This window comes from Rhea americana, unplaced genomic scaffold, assembly GCF_003343005.1.
Source record: "Rhea americana isolate MKP2758 unplaced genomic scaffold, rheAme1 scaffold_55, whole genome shotgun sequence".
Taxonomy (NCBI): Eukaryota; Metazoa; Chordata; class Aves; order Rheiformes; family Rheidae; genus Rhea; species Rhea americana.
In genome coordinates this window covers 5,280,868-5,300,447 of record NW_028186701.1, presented here as the reverse complement: position 1 = coordinate 5,300,447, position 19,580 = coordinate 5,280,868, and the positions used below count along the sequence as shown (strand labels likewise).

General features: G+C 40.2%; 1 long non-coding RNA gene across 1 annotated transcript; it reads right to left on the bottom strand.

The window, feature by feature from the left end:
• Positions 1-1,731: 1,731 nt before the first annotated feature.
• LOC146588023 (uncharacterized) lies at positions 1,732-11,418 on the bottom strand. The gene is made up of 2 exons (XR_014897533.1): positions 9,611-11,418; positions 1,732-3,468 (listed from the first exon to the last, which is right to left on the bottom strand). It is a non-coding gene; the product is annotated as an uncharacterized LOC146588023 (long non-coding RNA).
• Positions 11,419-19,580: the final 8,162 nt, after the last annotated feature.

The following is a 19,580-nucleotide window of genomic DNA, read 5'->3' as shown; positions in this document are numbered from 1 at the left end:
GGATACTCATCTACTTTTCTAAACATAAGACTGGCATTACTATTGAATGGTACCTTCATCATCAGGTGGTATTTCTTGAAATGAATACGATTTGGGGCATAAGCTGTTTTCAGTGTCAACCTGTTCCCTGAGATCCTCCTGAGGTTTCATTCAGCTTCAGATCTCCTCCTCCTTAAGCTGTGTAATTTAGGGTGAGACGAATCTCCCCAGGCTCTATTTACTGCACTGATTAGATTTCCAATTGTAATGGGAACCTAGAAGCCTACTATGCTGGCAAACACCTAAGTTTAGGTGTTTTTGTGTCCAGTTGAATCCTTCCCCTTCTGTCCTAAAGATAAATCAGTTAATATCATGGTTGTGTTAAGACTGAATATAGTGAAAATTACATTTTTGATCAGCCACTTTTTAACATTATGTCTCATATCTTTTTTAGTGGTAACACATTACAACACTTTAGAGAGATAATGGCATTAAAGAGAAAAATCATTGCAAACAGAGTTTGAATCCACCTGCTGAATGAAAAGTACAGGTGAGAGTGTCGTACATTTGCTATGTCCTATTCTAATAGAAGACAAGTCAGATGTATGCAATAGGCAGACAATTATCTGGCTGAAATAATTCATGTATGCATCTTTCTAGGAACATATAACAAACAAACAGGTAAAATCGTCTTCAATTTTACTTATGTATTTCAATTTCCTACCTTGAGAAAAAAATATACCCATGGTTTCACCAAAAACATTTGCATCTGCAGGTTGGCTATTTATTAAACTCATGCCAACTTTAGATGGGTGTGATGTTCTAGACAAAATAAGTTTCAACTGCAAAAAACTACAAAACAAAATCACAATCAAATTTCAGCTGCTACAGCATTTAAATCTGTCCTCAGTATTGGTATCATAACATTGTGGTAGCTTATCTGCTATGTTGGATGACAGCAAGGTGTGGAGCTTATCATAACCAACTGTGCTATCTGAAAGTGAAGTATTTAGACAAGGCCAATAGCCTTAGTTCCTTTGTAGTCAATGGAGAGAGAAAGATATCTCCACCAGGTCATTTGTTTCTTCCTGAAGCAGATTTGTAGGAAAATTGGGAGGTCATGTTCTCTGGGTTTGCTTTTCTGTCTTTATTCACTATCGAGGGAGCCTAGATGATTAGTTTACACAAGATGTCCAACTTTCAGACACCTGGACTGCATGAGTTGAGTGCCACTCAAAGTGCCCATGGCAAACCAGGTTATTACAGGAGGAGTTTGGGTCCTACAGCAGCTGTGTTCAAAGGGTTTAGCAATGTGGAGCTGCAATTTCACCAGCAGCACCTGAAGGTAGAACATCYTGTCATGGCCAGTGCTCAGCTTCCCTGGCTGGAGTGAGTGCAAGTCAGAATGAGCTGCCAAGCTCCTTGAAAGAATCATCTTCCAAGCCACGTGTTTGGCTTAACCGAAGGGTTAAACCAAATTTGACAGTCTGTAGCTCATTTAACATTAAGACTCTGTCCTCTTAATATTTACCTTGCAGGGATATCTGATTAAAGGCTAATCAGCAAAAAAAGACAAAGACGAGAAACAGGAAAAGCAACAAATTGAACATATAGATACACAGACCTGAAGAAACTGAGTAATAGACCATCAAGTGCAACCACCCATGTGAACTTTGGAAAGGTTCAGCCATAACTTTATAACGGCTTTAAGAAAAGTATTGGTAAGAAGAAGAAAAACAAGATTATCATGYGTCTCATGGGAAAGAGCAAATTTATTTTGAGATATTTCAGGGGGATTGTCRCACTATCTAAAGCTTATTACAGGAAGTTTAGACAGGACTGTGGGAATGTGTGAAGCTTATTATGCAGTGTTTAGGGGAAGAACCACGGGGAGAGATCAAGATGGACTGAGAAGGAATAAGCATGGGAATATAGAGGGATAAGGGGATAGAAAAGGCCAGTTACGTGTAAGCAGGTGCTAGTCGGTGCGCTTGCCTGTGCCCTGTGCCCTGCACTGTGGTCTGTCCTACTTTATTGCTAACTGTTTGCTGCACCAGTGCGCTCTCCATCCTCTGTGTGTTTGCCCASCAAAACAAACTGGGTACTGCAGTCTTGGCTGCATGATACAGACAGGAACCTGCAGCTCCAGGATGCAGGATTTGCCCTCCTTTGAATGGTTCAGATTTCAGTCAGCATCGCCAGCCCTTTTCTCTGACAAGATAGCCGGCATCGTGTGTATTTCTCACTAGAGCAGAATGCTMGTAAGTCACTAGGTTTTCAGGCTCTCTCTGTTGCCAGTGTGAGTTTGCCTTTTTCACCATGAAGCTGGTAGATGCGGTGTTCCCAGTTCTGAGGARCAAGACTAATTGGCTGCAGCATGGACATTGCACTTCTGGGTGATGAAATTACATCTATTTCAGCCTCCTTCTCAGCCAGATATCTGGCTGCTTCCAGTAGATTCCCTTCCTACTCCAGGCTCCTCATTTCCATATAAACGTACCAATATCGCACTGGGGGAATTTCATCCTTTCGAGGAAATTATTGGACATGCATGCCATTGAAAATTGAGATACTTTGGAAAAGAACTAGAAGAAATGACTCCTAACGTACACTAGGTTTAAATCACTGGCAAAAAGATTAGTGGTCCCAGATGAGTCCCCTCTCATGCAATTCCAGTTTGTCCATGGAGCATTTGAAAGCAGTAACAACTGTTTACATGAAAGACTCGGAGGTGCGAAATTCAGGTTTTTAATTTCCATTTTGAAAGTTAGGCAACACTTCCACACAAAGGGAGATTTTTATTAATCAGAGCTTCAGATAAGCTGTTTTGATTCCTTCCATGGTCAAAAGGGTTCCATTCAAGTAGTATACAAGAAATGTAATCTACGGCAATAATAAAACACCAAAAGAAATTATTATCAGTTTTTGAATATGCAAGGAATAAAGTCTTTGCTTAATTTTCCATTTGGTTCCATACAAATTGCCACAGATATTTGAAAGCTGCCAGAAAGATTTATCAGAGTCAAGTAAAGTTCATRTAGTCTTTCTTGGATTTATTCAGTTTTTTCTTCCAGTATATTTCCCTCATTCACCATTCTGAYTCTTGACTACAGTTAATATTAATAATTTCATCTTGTAATGGGTTCTGTAACTATTTTCTTCTGTATTCATTTATTCCTCAGCCATAGCAGAGGTTCTGTCAGCCTTCCTATCTTCTCAGAAAAAAAGGGCTTTTTCTTCTATATAAGCCATTTTTTGCTTGTGACTTCAAGCTATAGAGTGACAGCCCTGTAGTTGCTTTTCAAAACATCATTTACCAGGTGACTTTTCAGGCCTTCATCCATCCAGGAATCTCTAAATAATAATGGAATTTTTCCATAAAATTACAGATCAAGTGCCTTGTTCCCGTTCCCATTTATCATCATCCAAAGTGTTTGTCTTCTAGTTTCAATAGCATCTTGAAGAAAGAGATGTGGAGGATAAAAATATCTAAGAGAGAACATAGAGTAAACTACTTYATCTTGTCATGTATTTCGTATAAATAATGGTTCTTGACTTGATAGTCTTATTGTGATAATAGGCAATTGAATTAAAAAAAAAAAAAAACTGAAGTGTCATTTTAAATAACATCATGTAAATTCCCAGAGCTTGCATTTGTAAAAGGACAAAAAGAGAACACTAAAACACGTCTCCCAAAGAATAGAACTGCAACTACAGCTATTATTTTTTTAACTTGTCAATAATTTTCRTATTATCTATATCTTTCATGACTAAACCGAGCAAATAAAACAATGATATTCCTCTCTTGTTTCTATTACATTTATTTTAAAAGATTTATTGGGTTGGGGTCCATAAGCAATATTTGAGTTAGAATTATACAGTACTACCATAGAATAATTCAGGTTGGAAGTGCCACTTGGGGTCATTTAGTGCCACTCCCTGCTCTGAGCAGAGCTGACTTCAAAGCTGTATGAGGCTGCTCAGAGCCTGAGATTTGAATCTCCAAAGACAGGGATCTCATAGTCCCCCAGGGCAGCCCCAGTCCTATGCTTCACCATCCCCACTGGGAGCGTATTTTTTTTTAAAATGTGTGATTGGAATTTCCCTTGCTACAACTTGAGACCATTACCTCTTGGCTTTCTGCTGTGCATCCTGAGAAGAGTCTGACTCTTTCCTTTGCAACCTCCCTGTTGGTAGTTGATGACAGCAATTAAATACTCTCCCTCCCCAAGCCAAACTTACTTCTCAAGGCTAAATAAACCAAGGTCCGTCAGTGACGAACTTGTTCAAGCGATCCCTGTGCTGCCTAGGGCGGGGTGTTATTGTAGGTAAAGAGTTAAAATGAGAAACACTTCTATTATAATAGTGCTGTTGATTTTATCATCCTAAATATAGTGTTTTGCTCTGTTAGCTATATAGCAGGCTAATGATTTGCAAATAGTTTCAAAAAATATAATACTGGATCCCAAAATGGTTTGAGAAATAAAAAGTTACTATCATAACCAAAACAGTGCAGTCTCTCTCTCTTTCATATATTATGAGTAATTCTTATTTGTTTTCTATTTTTAAGCTTTTAACTTGTATAAATTATACCCAGGAGAATGGATGCCATTTCTACAATGCCTCAGTGGCTGTAGTTTGAGGATTTTTTCCTTTCCAGTTGAAGAAGGACAGCCAGTTTCCAGGATAGCTCTTTCCAAATGTACCTCTCCTATAATATGCTTTGCTACTAATGAAGAACAATATCTCTCATCTATTTGCCACCATATAAAGACATTAGCAGCCATTCAAAAATGTGAATAGGTAAGGAACAATTAAAAAGCTTTATCCCCACATAAAACTCCTGCTGCAGAATTGTCATTTAATTTTGAATAGTAACCATGTAGAGATGAGCAAGACCATGTTTATGGTATCAATAATACATTTTATTAGATCAGCTAGTACATTTTCAATCTGCAATATTGTTTTTAAACCTAGCTTATGGAAGTTGGTATTTCACACGAACTAACTTGCAGTGTCCAGCAACACCGTGACTTTAAACAGGACAAATTGCTATGCATTCGAATCAAAATATATTGTTTTCCTAAGCTCATCACATAGTAGGGCAAAATGGTTCACCATATTTTTATACATTGTTAAGGTGGGAAGGCACTTTTGGAGATCACACGGTCCAACTTCCCTGCTGAAAACTAGAGCAGGTTGCCCGGGATTGTATCCAGTCAGGCCTTGAATATCTCCAAAGATGGAGCCTCCACAGCCTCTCTGGGCAACCTGCTCCAAGGCTTGACCACCCTCAYTGTAAAAAAGTGGGGGTTTTGACATTCACATGGAATGTCCTGTATTTCTGTTTCAGCCCATTGCCTCTTATTCTGTCACAGAGCACCACTGAGAAGACTCTGGCTCTGCCTTCTTTACACCCTCCCATCAAATATCTGTTCACATGGATCAGATCCTCCCTGAGCCTTCTCTTCTCTGGGCTGAACAGTCCCAATTCTCTTGGCCTCTCCTCCTATGAGAGATACTCCAGTCCCTTAAACATCTTTGTCGCCTTTCGCTGAATTCACTCTAGTATGTCCACATTCGTCTAATACTGGGAAGCCCAGAGCTGGACCCAGCACTCCAGACGTGGCTGCACCCGTGTTGAGGGGAAGGATGACTTCCTTTCACCTGCTGGCAATGCCTGCCTAACGCAGCCCAGGAGACCACTGGCTGCCTTTGCCACAAGGGCACATTGCTGACTCGTGGTCAACTGGTTGTCCACCCGCACCCACAGGGCATTTGCTGCCAAACTGCTCTGCATCCCGTTGACCCCCAGCCTGTCCTGGTGCCTGGGCTTATTCCTCCCCAGGGACAGGACCCTTCACTTCCCTTTGTTGACCTTCATGAGTTTCCACTCTGCCCATCTCTCCAGCCTGTCCAGGTCCCCCTGAATGGCAGCTCAGCCCTCTGGGGTATCAGCCTCACCTCATAGGTTTTTTTATTTCTACCTCTGTTCTTTCTGTTCAGCCTCCATCTCTCTCCACAAGCTCCTATTCCTGACTGATTACAGGCTTCTATAGTAAGCCAGAAATTTAACTGTTCAGGCTATTAAACACAAGGGGACTTGAAAATATCTCCTGAGATATTTTTAATCATCCTCTGCTCAATCGGTCCATGGCACCTCAGATGCTTTGTCCCTCTCACTAAGCTCTGACCTCTGCACCTCCCAGTAATGACAAGTGTATTTCATAGGCAGTTACATTTCTGCTTGCACTCAGAACCATTGGAGAGAAGTTCCTTTCCCTATTTAATGAACCAAGTGAGAGCTACCATGCACTCACAAATGAAATTACTCAATTTTTCAGTTTAAAGCAGTACTACAAAATTACACTCTCTGAGGTACTTGTAGCTACTAATTTTCAGGTCTAACTAATGAGGCGAGCTTGGATTTCATTGGGCAGAGAATAAGGTCACAGTGCCCACACTGTGCGTTTAAATAGTTTCAGCCAAAATTTCTTTCCCCAGTGTGTTTTCTGACTATTGAATTGCTTTTTCTGCTGCCTACCTTACTTTGTTAGATCTAGAGGAGAGCATATACAAAAGTGCAAATCATGAATAAGTACAAAGTAGAAAAAAAATCATGTTTAGTTTATAAATTAGTCCAGAAACATGTTTCTAGGAAAGTAATTTTTCTTCATTACTTGAGTTAGAGGCATTGAGGAGTCATTCATATTGTTTACTTAGTTGCTCTAATTAGTTCTGTGGGAGTATTTACCTCTCTCTACCAACCAAATGGGAACCTTAGACTCTTAAAATTTGATAACTTAAATCACATATTTAATCAGATACAAAAGGTATCTTTTTCTGATGGTGTTCTGATGGAATACACTTTATGCATTTAACCTCCTGACATTAATAGGAAGAAGACATTTACAACAGTCTGGCATTACTCACACTATTTACAGAGAAGAGGTAACAGCATAAAAATGTTGGATATAAACAAAAAACCCCACTTTGACTAAATATCTACTTAAGAACTGAGTTTTCCATAATTCCCACATAACCATAGTCTGTAGAAGCAAAGCTTCYTTTTCAGTATTCAGATGGTTATGAGTCTAGATGTGAAGTTTTAGTTATTAGCAGGTTACATTTACTTATTATCATTGAACTGATACCCATACATTCCTGAGCTGAAGGAATGGTAACATAGATCTCTTCTGGAGAGAAAAGAGAAAAACATATGTATAAAGATGGAAAGTTTTATGAAGTAAGAAACAGAACATTAATATTTTGGAAATAAAGRATGGAAGTCAGCTATCAGGCAGTATTTTCAAAATAGCCAGAGACAAGTTGTTTTCTAAATGAACACGATCATGAAGTTGCAATAGTCCATGCAATTCCAGTTGCAGTTCTTCACCACATCTTTCCACATTCCCAATTCTTCTGAAKTTTTTAACAGCTGAACTTTCCTGGGTAATTCATCCTGAGTTTGTCTGTGTGCACACTACGTACAGCAAACTCTATGGTTGGGGGAAGCTCCTTGCCCCTCGTTATTAAATAAAAGCCCATATTTTTTTATTGATAAAGCAAAACCTTTTTGCTCTTCAGATGCAACCTTATCACACTGCTGGCAGTGCAAATGAATCTCACCTAAAGGTATTTTAACTACTTTCCAGTTCTGTTTGCCAGGTTATGCTATCCCTGTTATGCTGTGTGATGTAAGATAATGTTCCAAATTTCTCCAATTGCTCTGCACAGTAAATTGTATTTTTTTAGGCTATAAATTCTATGAACTATCTTCCCTCTACACGAGAAACTGCTGGAAATCAGCTTAGCTTAGTCAGGATGATAGAGGGATAAAATAGAATAGAAGGCCAGTGTGAACTGCAACTTCCCAAAGATACTTTCCAGACACCAGAGCATGTTCTGTTTCACRTAGTGATAAAAAGAAAGGAATCCTAATTATTAATGTACCAGCCTATCTTGGAGACYCTTAGACATTCCTGGATTCAGAAAAGTCTTTAGCTGTTCCCCTAAATATCAGCCCCATCATAGCTATAGTGAGAAGACAATATGCAGGTATTTATAAGCAAAAAAACCTGCTAGAATCTATTTTSTGGTCATCTCTCCTTTCCAAAACAGACAAGTAAGAGTTGATCCCCCAGGACTTGTGAAGGAGAACTTATCTCCCTTTACACCTGCCCTAAGAAATCCTCTCCCCACATAATATGTCTCTCCTGGTGCTCTCACTCCCTTTCCCCAGTGAAAAAGCAGAGATGTGGAGCTTATGCATATTTTGGATGGAGGATGGAGGGATGAAGATGTAAAATTCAGCTTGCTGATTTTTCACTATTAAAAGTAGACTCACTCATGAACAGATTTTGCTAGAATCATTCCATGTCTACTGAATCTCTAGGGAGACCTAGCTCTTTCTTTCTTTCTAGAGAATAGTAATAAATAATCCTGAAAATATTGCTTCAGTCAGCATTCATATATACTTTCACTCAACATATTTCATCAAAAGACAGTAGCAGATCTAGCGTTTGCTATGCTGCCAAAGAGGGCCTTACTCCTGTGGCTGAGAGATAACTAGAAGGAGGTGAAGTTCTGCAAGAACACTTATCTGAATTTGTGTACACAATGATTATTTGGGAACTGTTAAGTTAAATTTGTCTTCTCAGAGAGGAGGAGGCCAAAAATGATATTAAAATGAAAACAACAAGCTAATCTGTGTGGGCTCTTCACTCGTGGTTAAACTATATCTGAGAAGAACTAAAGAGAGAAAAATAATACTTTGCATTGCAGTAATGTTTTCTATCTGAGCACCTAAATACAGTTTCACAAACTTGAAGCAATAGAAGTGCTCAATATTTCTGGTTTTGGGCAACCCAAAAGRAGTCAATTTTCTATATTCAGAACTAGTTTTTTGACTCTGTTGGAAGACTAACAGTMGGTCACAGAGCAATTCTGGCTGTAAGGAGTTATAGTAATATGCGTGTAGCACAGAGTTTGTAGCACCACTCAGGAACCTTCCTCCTTTTCACCAGGGCCAGGACAGGAGTTTGGGATGCCCTTGGTCAAGGGAATGCTGGTGCCTACTGTTGTACTACCCGTGCTGCTAGGGAGGAGGTAGTAAAATACTGTAGAATGACCACAGCCAGTTACAGGTAAATGAAGGGCAAATATGAACCTGGATGGGATCCAGCAGGATTTTACGGGTGTGTGGTGGGACTGTCCTGTCAGATCTCAGGTTGTAGAGGTTGCCAGAGTTGCCACCGCACTGGGAACGGCTATTTGCATATAGCTTGAGWCACATCTTTGTTGTCCCTGGAAATTTGGAATAGCTTCTCCCTTCCTTTTGCATGGGTCATTTCTCAGAGTATTTTTCWTGTTGGTGTCGCCATTTCAGGCTGTTTCATGTGGCTGAAGCACATGTCACGGTCCCCTAAGAAATCARCTGGAATACTATCTACTAGGAAACAACGGAAGAGAGGGAACAAATAAAGAAAACAAAACAATTCCCAGTAGGGCAAAGACACTTCCAGAATAGCAATGCCTCAGAGAAAGGAATTTTATAGGGAGTAGTAAAATACTGCCTGGAGAAGGAAATGTTTACAAATATTAATGATTAATAAGCATGCCARTTTTATACCTCATAACTTTTATAAACTTCTCCAAAGCCAGGTTCCTCATGGTAGACAGTAAAGCTGAGTTTGTCTCACTGTGGCTGAAGTACTAGCAAGCTTCTGGTAGGTGCTCTTAGTAGTAGCTCATGCTTTTCTCACAAGAGAGACCAGACATCTTGTGTTCTGCAATTGCCATTTGGTTGCTATTTACCACCTGGGTGTTATACCTGAAAACRTAGCAGTTTTCTCATCAGAAAGAGGGCTGGGAGGTTTACACAGATGGTGTTTAGGACTGGAGAAAAAACTCTAGCGTGAGGCTAAGGTCTCTAAGTGTCTTTGGAAAGTGCCAGAGCTGCTGAGCTAACATTAGTAGACTAKCAGAAAAGTAAATTCTGGATAACGAAAGTGATGGGCAAGGAAAGGAAACCACACAGGAAGCAAGACACGACATGGCTCCTTCTCCTGCCTCTCTTCTGGTCTCCATCTCCAGAGGATGGTTGAAGTCAGCGCAGAGGAAAGAAGCACCCTGAACCCTGGACGAGATCTCTCCCTTTCCCAGCTTCAGAAGGTTTTTCTCTCTCTGCCAGCCCTAGCAGGAGCTTCTTTCTGGGTTGTTTTACTCCTGTTTGTGACTCCAGCCRTGCTTAGTCCAGAGAGAAAGGACTTTGCAACCTTATGTCCTTTCTGCAAGGTCCTTACAGCACCACAGACACCTGCTAGGTGCCTTTTGATTGCCTGGGGGGTCCTCAATGCCCTTGGTTTTGTGAAGCATGTAGAAACCCAGCTTTCAGAAGGTGAGGAGCCTGCAGTCAGCTCTGGCGCACATCTGTCCATGCCTGGCCGCAAGCCAGYCAGTGCCCTGGGGCAATGCACAGCCAATCTTAAATAAACATAGATTAAATTAATCCTTGCTCTGCTCCTGGGGGGGAAATGTAGAAATGGCAGTGATCTTCAGAGAGGAACTATCTCACCCAGAATTTGCTAGCTCCTGTTGCAGCCRGGGGTTCTCCATGCTCTACTACTGAAAGACAAATAAATAGCAAAAATAGTAAGAAAAAACAGGCTAGTGAAGAGTTACTGACTCATGAGCCAAATCCAAACTTACCTTTCTCAATCAAAAACACTGATAAAGGAGACGGTTAAGGTGCTTTGGTGCCTACCTTATGAAACCCTCTGAGGTTAAAGGGAGTTATGCATGTAAATRCTTTAAAAAGCCTGGCTCTGAAGCAAAGGACTCAGGGATCCGGAACATTGGATTGGACTGCTGAAGGAGATAATACTGTCTCCTGTTAGCCCAGGGTGAGAGGTGGCGATAAAGTCCAGCTTGATGCACTGTATGTGCTCTGGGTGGCTCAAGGCAGTTGAATCCCCAGATCTGTTTTTTATCTGTTTGGATTAGCCAGCAGGATACATCCTGCAGACCTGAAATCTTGAATTCCTTCCATATTAGATTCTGCACATTACTTCAGTTTGTATACAGTATAAATGTGGTTGTACTCTCCTAGATTCATTTTGCCATCTGAAGATTGGACAGATAAATAGATACATACAGATCTTGGTATATTGTTAGCTGATGCACAACAAATATTAAACAACCATTGTTTATGATAAACTCCAGTTCTTTCCTGAGTAAAGAACACCTTGTTTTGTATTTCTCTTTATAAATAAAATGGCAAGATAATAGTTAACTAATCTGTAACCTGACTTCTTCTGGCAATATTACATACAAATTTTCCAGTCAATTTAAACTGCTACAAATTTATTCATGCCTTCATTTTCACACAAATAGAAGTAGAAAATATGTGTTGGCATTATACATTAGTAGAAAATAAATTTTACCTCAAACAATTGAATTTATCAGTTTATACAAAAAAATACTTGTTTATTTTTTCTGAAAAATAAAGTTGCACTCATGTTTCATCTGAGTTCAAGTATATATAGTGTATTTCAATAAACATAAGGATGTTACTAGAGAAAGTTAAAATCGTCTTTAGCTGTTCCAAAAATATTTTAGATAAATGCAGTTCATCAGTTTCTGCAATTGAATTAATGACTTGTAATAAAAAGACTGATTAATTCATTTGACATCTTGAAGAATATAACAGAATAATCAGATGCTTGGCCTGACCTTTCATATATCGTCTTGGAGCTGCCTGTAACATTTTACGATATTATATGCTCCACCTGTTTCTTGACATGGTGCTTGCTGTAGAAGTATGAGAAGATAATCCAAGCAGAAGTTTGGTACACACATTTGCATTACGGGGACAATAGCTTCAAACTGGCCTCCCACTTACTCATCCTGAAAGGACAAACCAGAGAATGAGCAAAGCTTGAGTGCTCACTTGGTGGGGTCTAGTRTTAGCAGGCTGAAAGGGATAACACAAGGAGACCCAGTCCCAGTGGGGAAGCCTGTACCACTAAGGAAAATCCAATACTAAAAAGCTGGAGGAATTTGGGACAAATCAGACCTACCTATAGCTTTCGGTAGGGGACATATTCCTTCAAAGCTGTTACTGGGTTCCACCTTATCTCTTCTTGCATGCTTTGTTTCTGTTGTTCATGTGAAACAATACTTATTTCCTGACAGCTTGTACAGACCACACGAGGCAAGAACCCACTATAAGAAAGGAATAAAATCCAAACAGTATTTCTGTGATCTTCCTTGGTATAATAGGACCTMTTGCCTGGAATTTTATAATAATTTTTTCTTAAATATAATATTGTTCCAGGACTCTATTATGACAGAAAACGCTACAACAATGAGACGACAAAAGCTTCAACAGCATTGCAAGGCACTGACGATAGTTGCTAAAGAACCAAAGGAACCAGCTCCAACTCAATAAAAAAATTCAAGACAAATAATAACAATACTTTCTCTACTCACTTCATTCTTAGCAGCTTTAGTGGAGTATCTGCACTCCTGGGAATCACGGGTTGATACTGTGTCATGATGACACAGGAACAACTTCTCTGAAGTCAGAGACATACTGTTTGCTGCATTGTGACTTTGTCATCTGAATCTTTTAATCTAACCCACAAAAATGTTTAAGATGGAGTGCATTTTTTAACAAAACAGAGGTTATTTCTATGTCCTTGGCTAAACAGCAAAAGACGTTTGCTGCTGTGCAATATGCTCTCTGCAGACTGACTGAGGGTCTCTGTTACAGGAGGAGATGTACTTCAGCAGCTTTGTCTGTTTACAGTAAACACAGTAGTTTGCCCAGAGGTTTAAGAAAATGTGTTGCATAAACATTTTACGAATCCTGTTCCTTCRATGTAGGGCTTTCTGCTTATTGATAATGATGTTGACTTATTGACAGGTATGGAGAGCAAAACACATCAGGGACTGACACTGCAGGCCTGTGAAGGACATTTGGACTTGAATTTAAACTCCATGACCTGCCCCTTCTATAAATAAAATAAAACTCTTCAGTGARYACATTCCAGACAATTTGAAAATGTRYATTTTTGCTCCCTGTTTGTGTAAGTGAAGTAAGAAATGTCACTGGGAGTTTGAATATGGGAAAAAAGGGTACTTTTAGGTGTATATCATACTGAAAATGCTTTTTCAGATGACTCTGAGGTATGTACTTTGGTTACCCTGAATTACCTCCTTGTCCAGCCTCACTCCTCTTCTCCTATATCTGTCTTGGAAGATTTATTGCTCTGGCTTCAAGCTTTAGCCCTTTCAATTGCATCTCTCGATCACACATGGAGTAAGCTAAGAATACCAAAACTGCCACCTCCAGTTAGATGAAATGGCCAAAGGTTTATTCCAGTCTAAAACAGGAATCTAGGTCAGGCGAGAGGAGTTGTCTTCTGGACATTCCCCCATTGTGATAAGGTGATGATTGTCTCAGTGGTTGTCTGACACCGGGTGGTTGAAGTTAGGGGAGCTGAGTCCTATCTCCACTCAGCCGCCACTCTGAGATCACYCCCTCCCTGATGTTCAGTCCTTCCTGTCTCTCCAAACATCTCCACCCACTTGTCTTACTGACATCTCATCTGTTTCTTGGAAAAGGATGTAACTTCTTTCTTTCTGGAATTATCCAGGGCACAATGGGATTTGTGTCCCTGCCTGGTGCTGCTTCAACACAAATAATGCAAACTGAGCCTTTTTGCTCTATTGAAGATGACTAAGGGACTCAGAGGAGGAGAGTGATGAGCTGGAAGGTTATCAAGATCTTTACTAATATGGAGGGTGGGATGTGTTCCCCTGCATTTAGATACTGAATCAAAGAAAAAATTAAACTGGGCAGAAGCTAGATAGTCAAGATTTTGTAGCAACAAAACACTGAGCYGAACTGTGAGGCAGAATCACTTATCAGCTCTGTCAAGAAATTTGTTAAGTTTCAAAATGTTTCMCTAGTAAAAAGAAATAGAAGAAACAAAGTCCACTTCTGACTCTTCCTACCCTCCAAATCACGCTGACCATTAAAATCTGTAAAAAGTGTAAGTCTGAAAATAAAAGCATAGGCTCACTGACATAGGTCACAGGCTCGTCACTGAACCCTTTAGAGGAATTCCTGTGAGACTCTCAATAAATGATTCATTAGTCTCTTCTTTCAGATATTTGCAGACTTTCAATAAAAGCAAGTAGATACACCATATAATAGAGCTGCCTGTAATAACATTAATCTTTCATTAATTTGATTTCTTTTTCTGTGGATATTATACTTTAACAACACATTACAGGGTGCCATGAGTAATTAGTCTTCACTTTAGATCTGCTAGGCTTTCAGGTGAAATTCTATACTAAGGATTTAAGTGAAAATAATTAAAAATTGAAAAACGGTTTGAAGAGATTACCCAAACCAAAATGACTGGGAAAGAAATTTGCCCCTTTAGGTTTGTGCTTGATGTTTGAGTGCAAGCACATCCACACATGCTTTTATAATAGTGAAATCTGTAGACAGATACAGTCTGTGCTTCTGCTCCAGATACTCAAGCTCTTTACCTGTGGCCTCACCTGGACAAAGCTACTGCAGAGCTGATCCAGCAGCTTTGCTCTAGCTCTCATCTACACTTTCTTGTGAGAAAAATCCCTTACCTCTACCATGTGTGAGAGGTTTCCGCATGTCTCAGCGAAAGCATGGGCCCACAGAAAGGTTGTGTACCACAAYAGCGCTTTTTACAGCTTTACCGCTTTTTGGCAGGTAAGGATCCATGAGATTCAGGTTTCCTTCTGGTGTGACCTTAACTGAATCACCAACCTCTTTGTGCCTAATGGCCTAGCTGAAAAACCGGCGTAATAAGCCCACATGCTTTCAAGGGACTGTTTCCCACCTCACAAGCAGCACTGGGTACAAAGTGGCCCTGATCTCAGCAAGGGAGACCACGTGCCCTCCCCTGATTTCTAGACGTTACGTAGCTGGTGCAGCTGACAGGCAGAAGGTGAAACAGCTAGCAGTGGCGCAAAGCTCTTGCAACAAGCAGATTTCTATACAAGTGCCACTATTATTATTGATATTGTCATGCACATTGTTGATCTATTAGTAATATCTTTGTATCCAAAAATTGCACCGTTTGAATTCCTTTAAAAGCATCGAGAAGAGAAGACAAATGAAACAGGGAAAACAATATTCTATAACATGTGGTGTACTTCTTATTCAAGCAAATGGCACGCTACTCCTGGAAACCTCCCACATGATGGCACGTCACTGCTGAGAAACCAGCTTCCAGCTCGCTTTTCACAGAGTGGAGTGCCACCAAGCACTTTGATGTGGTGCAAGCACAAGCCAAAATGCTCCAAAGCGGGCTATGGCTTAGAAAGCTGCTCCCAACCCACATAGCCATGAAAAACAGTACTGCTTGTCTTTCGGGGAGAAAGCTCCTTCTACGGTATTTTTCCTTTCCTTAGAGGCAAGGGAAATTCTGCTTTCCACTTTCTGTCACAGTATTTTAGGAATTTGTAAGTCTAAAAAGTGTCGACTGAAGAATATCCAGCCTGTAATACTTGTGCTGAAACATTTCATACACAGGGCAAAGTAGCCAGGTATGGTTTGGCTAGCATCCCCAGATATGAAATGTGAGAATTTTCCCCTCTGTTCCTAAAGCTGTTTTTCTYCATTTGCTTCAGCCTGTTGTTATGCTAAGGACTCTTTTTAATATAAGTTCTGACACAGACCTCCCCACAAGCACCTCTTAAAAAGACTGGAGCTGAGATAAGGGCAGAAGATTGGGATTACAAAGTGTTATGGATGGAGGCAGAGTTCTCCTGAGCCAGTAAACCTGGTGGTAGATGTCAATGAAGGGAATTTGGGTAGAGGAGTATAGAAATGGAGGTAGGAAGTAAAGTGGGAAGTGTTCAGCTTTGTTAAGGGAAATATTGAAACTGGATGAAGATGAATTGGGTTGAAAAMGACTGGGATCAGCTAGATAAGAAGACTAATTAGGAAGGAGAGCAGGGCAAGAAGGAAAGGAGCAGGATCTGAGCATAGAATGGAAAATGGAATTTTATACACCTAATATCTGTGAGGAGTGATAAATGCAGAGACTAAAAAAACTGATACACAATAAGTCAGAGAGGGAAGAAAAGCATGAAGAGCTGGAAGGCAAAATGGTAGTGCAAGGACACCAGGAATGGACRATAGAGCATCAGTCATGCAGTATATACATTTGTTCAGAATAAGTGTACTCACATAATGCAATTGCATTTTGAGAGCTCGGCAGTGATAATATTTACCAGGCATTGATTCTGTTTGTTTTTTCCAAATACTGGAATCAAACCATGATGAATTTTTACCATCCCTAAGGAAGACAAAATTTAGAGCTTTCTGAAGAGTTTCTATGAATTTGACCAGCTTTTCTTTGTGCTGCACAAACTGAGAATTTCTTTATWTTTTTTCTTTTGGGATTTTATTGATCTTTTTATTTTGTTCACATGTTGTAGACATTCAGTGTTTGAAATATGAACTGCCTCTCCTGCCGGTAACTCACATGATAAATTTTGATACAGTTTCCTTCTGCTAATTTTGGTAAAGCCTAGCTTTGGTAGCTTCAGAAGGAAAGTTTTCAACTGTTCCTGTAGTTTGGTATCTCTCAAGGAAAGCTAGAAAATATTACTTTTTATTATTATTTAAAACTTTTTATTTTTGTGGATTTTATTTGTAGAGAACACACAATTCCTTTTAGGTATCATTCCAAGGGCAATAAGGTTCCRTTTAGAGAAGTGGAAGCAAATGTGACTTTTGCAGATTGCTTTCACACCAGGTTTTGCCTGTGCCCTTCTCATAGCTAAAGCTGCTTGTTACAGCCTTGCTGAGACCCTCTGAGAGCTCTTATCACCTGCTTTCAAAAAGGCCTGTACTGTGTTCACTGTGCTGAGCGTTGTCCTACTTTACACAAAATCCACCAAAGAACACTGAGGATATTCAGCTCCAGTTTATGTCAGAGCAGCAGACACCGACACAATTCAATTAAGCTTGTAGACATCCTCCTGCAGAAGGTGTACACATCTTGTTTCATCTCAGACAGGATCCTCCGTTGAGGATTTTGGGAATTCAGCCCTTCTGCTGTCGAATACTATCCCATCTCACATCAAATGCACCACTGCTGGCAGGACAGCTTCTTTGCCTGAGCTTAAAATTAACTCTACAAATATTTTGATAAGTTAAATTTGACAGCACCAGTGCCCACGACAATGAACACTCCCAAAGCAGAGGTTCAAGGAGAGGAATTCATGAAATTCAGGGCTCTTTTTCCTTTGAAGAAATATTAAATACTTCTTACTCCATCCTTAAATATTAAGATGCTCCTTAAGACTTGCAACAAAATCTGAAGTTTGAGTCTCAGATTTCATGGATACCACCAGTCTTTGGTACCTTTGGATAGGCTTTGCCTCAAAGCGAGGGAAGTAGGACACTATTTCTCTTTGTCAGCTACTGCAAAGTCACAAGGCTGCTCTGAGATTTGCTTTTTACATGAACTTCCAAGTCTTCTGCTTCCATACGGACAGTGAGACCAGCTGGGCAAGTTGGTCCCAGCTTTTGGGACATAGGAAACCCAAGAGGCCCCACATAGTCAGCTTGCTTTGGCAAATATCATTAAGGGGAAGTCTTGGGGAGCTCTCCTGACAGGCCTCCTCATGTACCAATGCTTTTATTCCTACAAGTTCGGTCATGAAATATACCTGAATGGAGCTGGTGACATATTATTATAAGGAGGTGACAGAAGCCTTACAGTATGTGTGATGAGCTTCTTAAACTTGTTGCTTGAGGTGACATCTGCCTGTCTGTAGGCACCACCATGTCTGCAAAGCCAGTTTAAGACAAGCTTTTCATATCACAGAGAAATAAAGCGCTTTGGCTTAGCCATAGTATTGAAATGCTGCAGAGCATCATAGATTGCCCAGACCTTGTGAACATTCATTTTGGGGCTACTYTGCTTAAGCTCCATCATTTCGGACACAATTCATTTTTTTCATAAACTAYTTCTCAGTTAGTCACTGCCCAGTGATATGTCATGTCCTTCCAGAACACTGAGCTCAGCAACACTCAAAATATTGGAAAATAATAAATACAGCACTACAATGCACAGCTACACTGCTTAACTCTGCTTTCTTCTTATCCCATTAAAGCTGGCTATAACCAGTGAGAATTATTTCAAAGCACTCCATGAGTCTTCSGATGGGAAATATAGTTATGGTGTCAAATAAATTGTACAACATGGAAGGGGTCAAGGGCTCAGTAGTTTAGTGGAGGCAGACATTTTTGAAGGGCTAAACTGTCGAATATAAGGCAAAAAGAAGCAGATTCTTTTTAGCTCCATGCAATGCAAAGTATAAAYAAATCTTCCACATGTATATTAGGACATGGCTGAAAAGACAAGTTGCTGGTTGTGTCCTCTAACTATGTTTCTGTTCAAGGTAGGGGTAGAGACTCCTTTCTAGTAGAGACTCCCCCCTCTGTTTCTGTTTCCCGGATGTCAAACATCAGAGCTGTTCTTAACAAAACACTGTAAAAAGGCATGTGCTATCACAACACAACCTTATCAGTGCATTAAAGTATTTAGTTGTTAAATTTCTTAGAAATTTTTTTTTAATGCAGAAGAAATAATTTCCTGCTGGATTGAGTGGGCATATGCACAGATATTATAGTGTAAAGATTTAAGATATTATTGTATCTGAGTAAATGGAAAAGATATCTATGGACTGTCCTCTCCTCTACATTTTGCTAGAGAGAGACAGAAAAAAACATACAGAAGGAAATWTGGAAAATGGTATTAGTAAACACATTAAACTGTGATGTCATCCAGTCCTTAGAACATTCAAGGATGTATCTTTTTGCTGTTATTTTGCTGTTATTTACATCCTTAAAAAAAAGAAAAAAGAAGATCACAGACTGCAATATCCTCAAACTTTTTCAGGCTTCCCTGCTATTTCTAAGTCCAGCCTTTTCTTTCTATTGGGGAGTGGCCTGTAGGTGGTTGCAGGAAGCTCGGAGTTCATGCAGCCTCCAGGGCTAGTGAATAGCAAAGATGAACAAAGGCAGACACCCTCTCTTCCCAGTTATGTCATTCATAGTTCCCCCAGCCACCTGCTGCGTTACTGTAGTTTCCAATATTCTTAAAGAAACTTCGAATGTGCATAAATATTTATGTATTTGCATTAATTCAGGTGTTATGCAGGGGGATCACAGAATCACAGAACGGTTGAGGTTGGAAGGGACCTCTGGAGATCATCTAATCCAAATGCCCTGCTCAAGCAGGGTCACCTGGAGCACATTAGACAGGGTTGCACCCAGGCGGGCCTTGAATATCTCCGGAGGAGACTCCACAGCCTCTCTGGGCAACCTGTGCCAGCGCTCTGTCGCTCCCACAGAAAAGTTCTTCCTCATACTCGGATGGAACTTCYTGTGTTTCAGTTTGTGCCCGTTGCRTCTTGTCCCATCGCTGGACACCACTGGAAAGAGTCTGGTCCCATCCTCTTGACACCCTCCCTTAAGGTATTTATAGACATTGATAAGATCCTCAGTCTTCTCTTCYCCAGGCTAA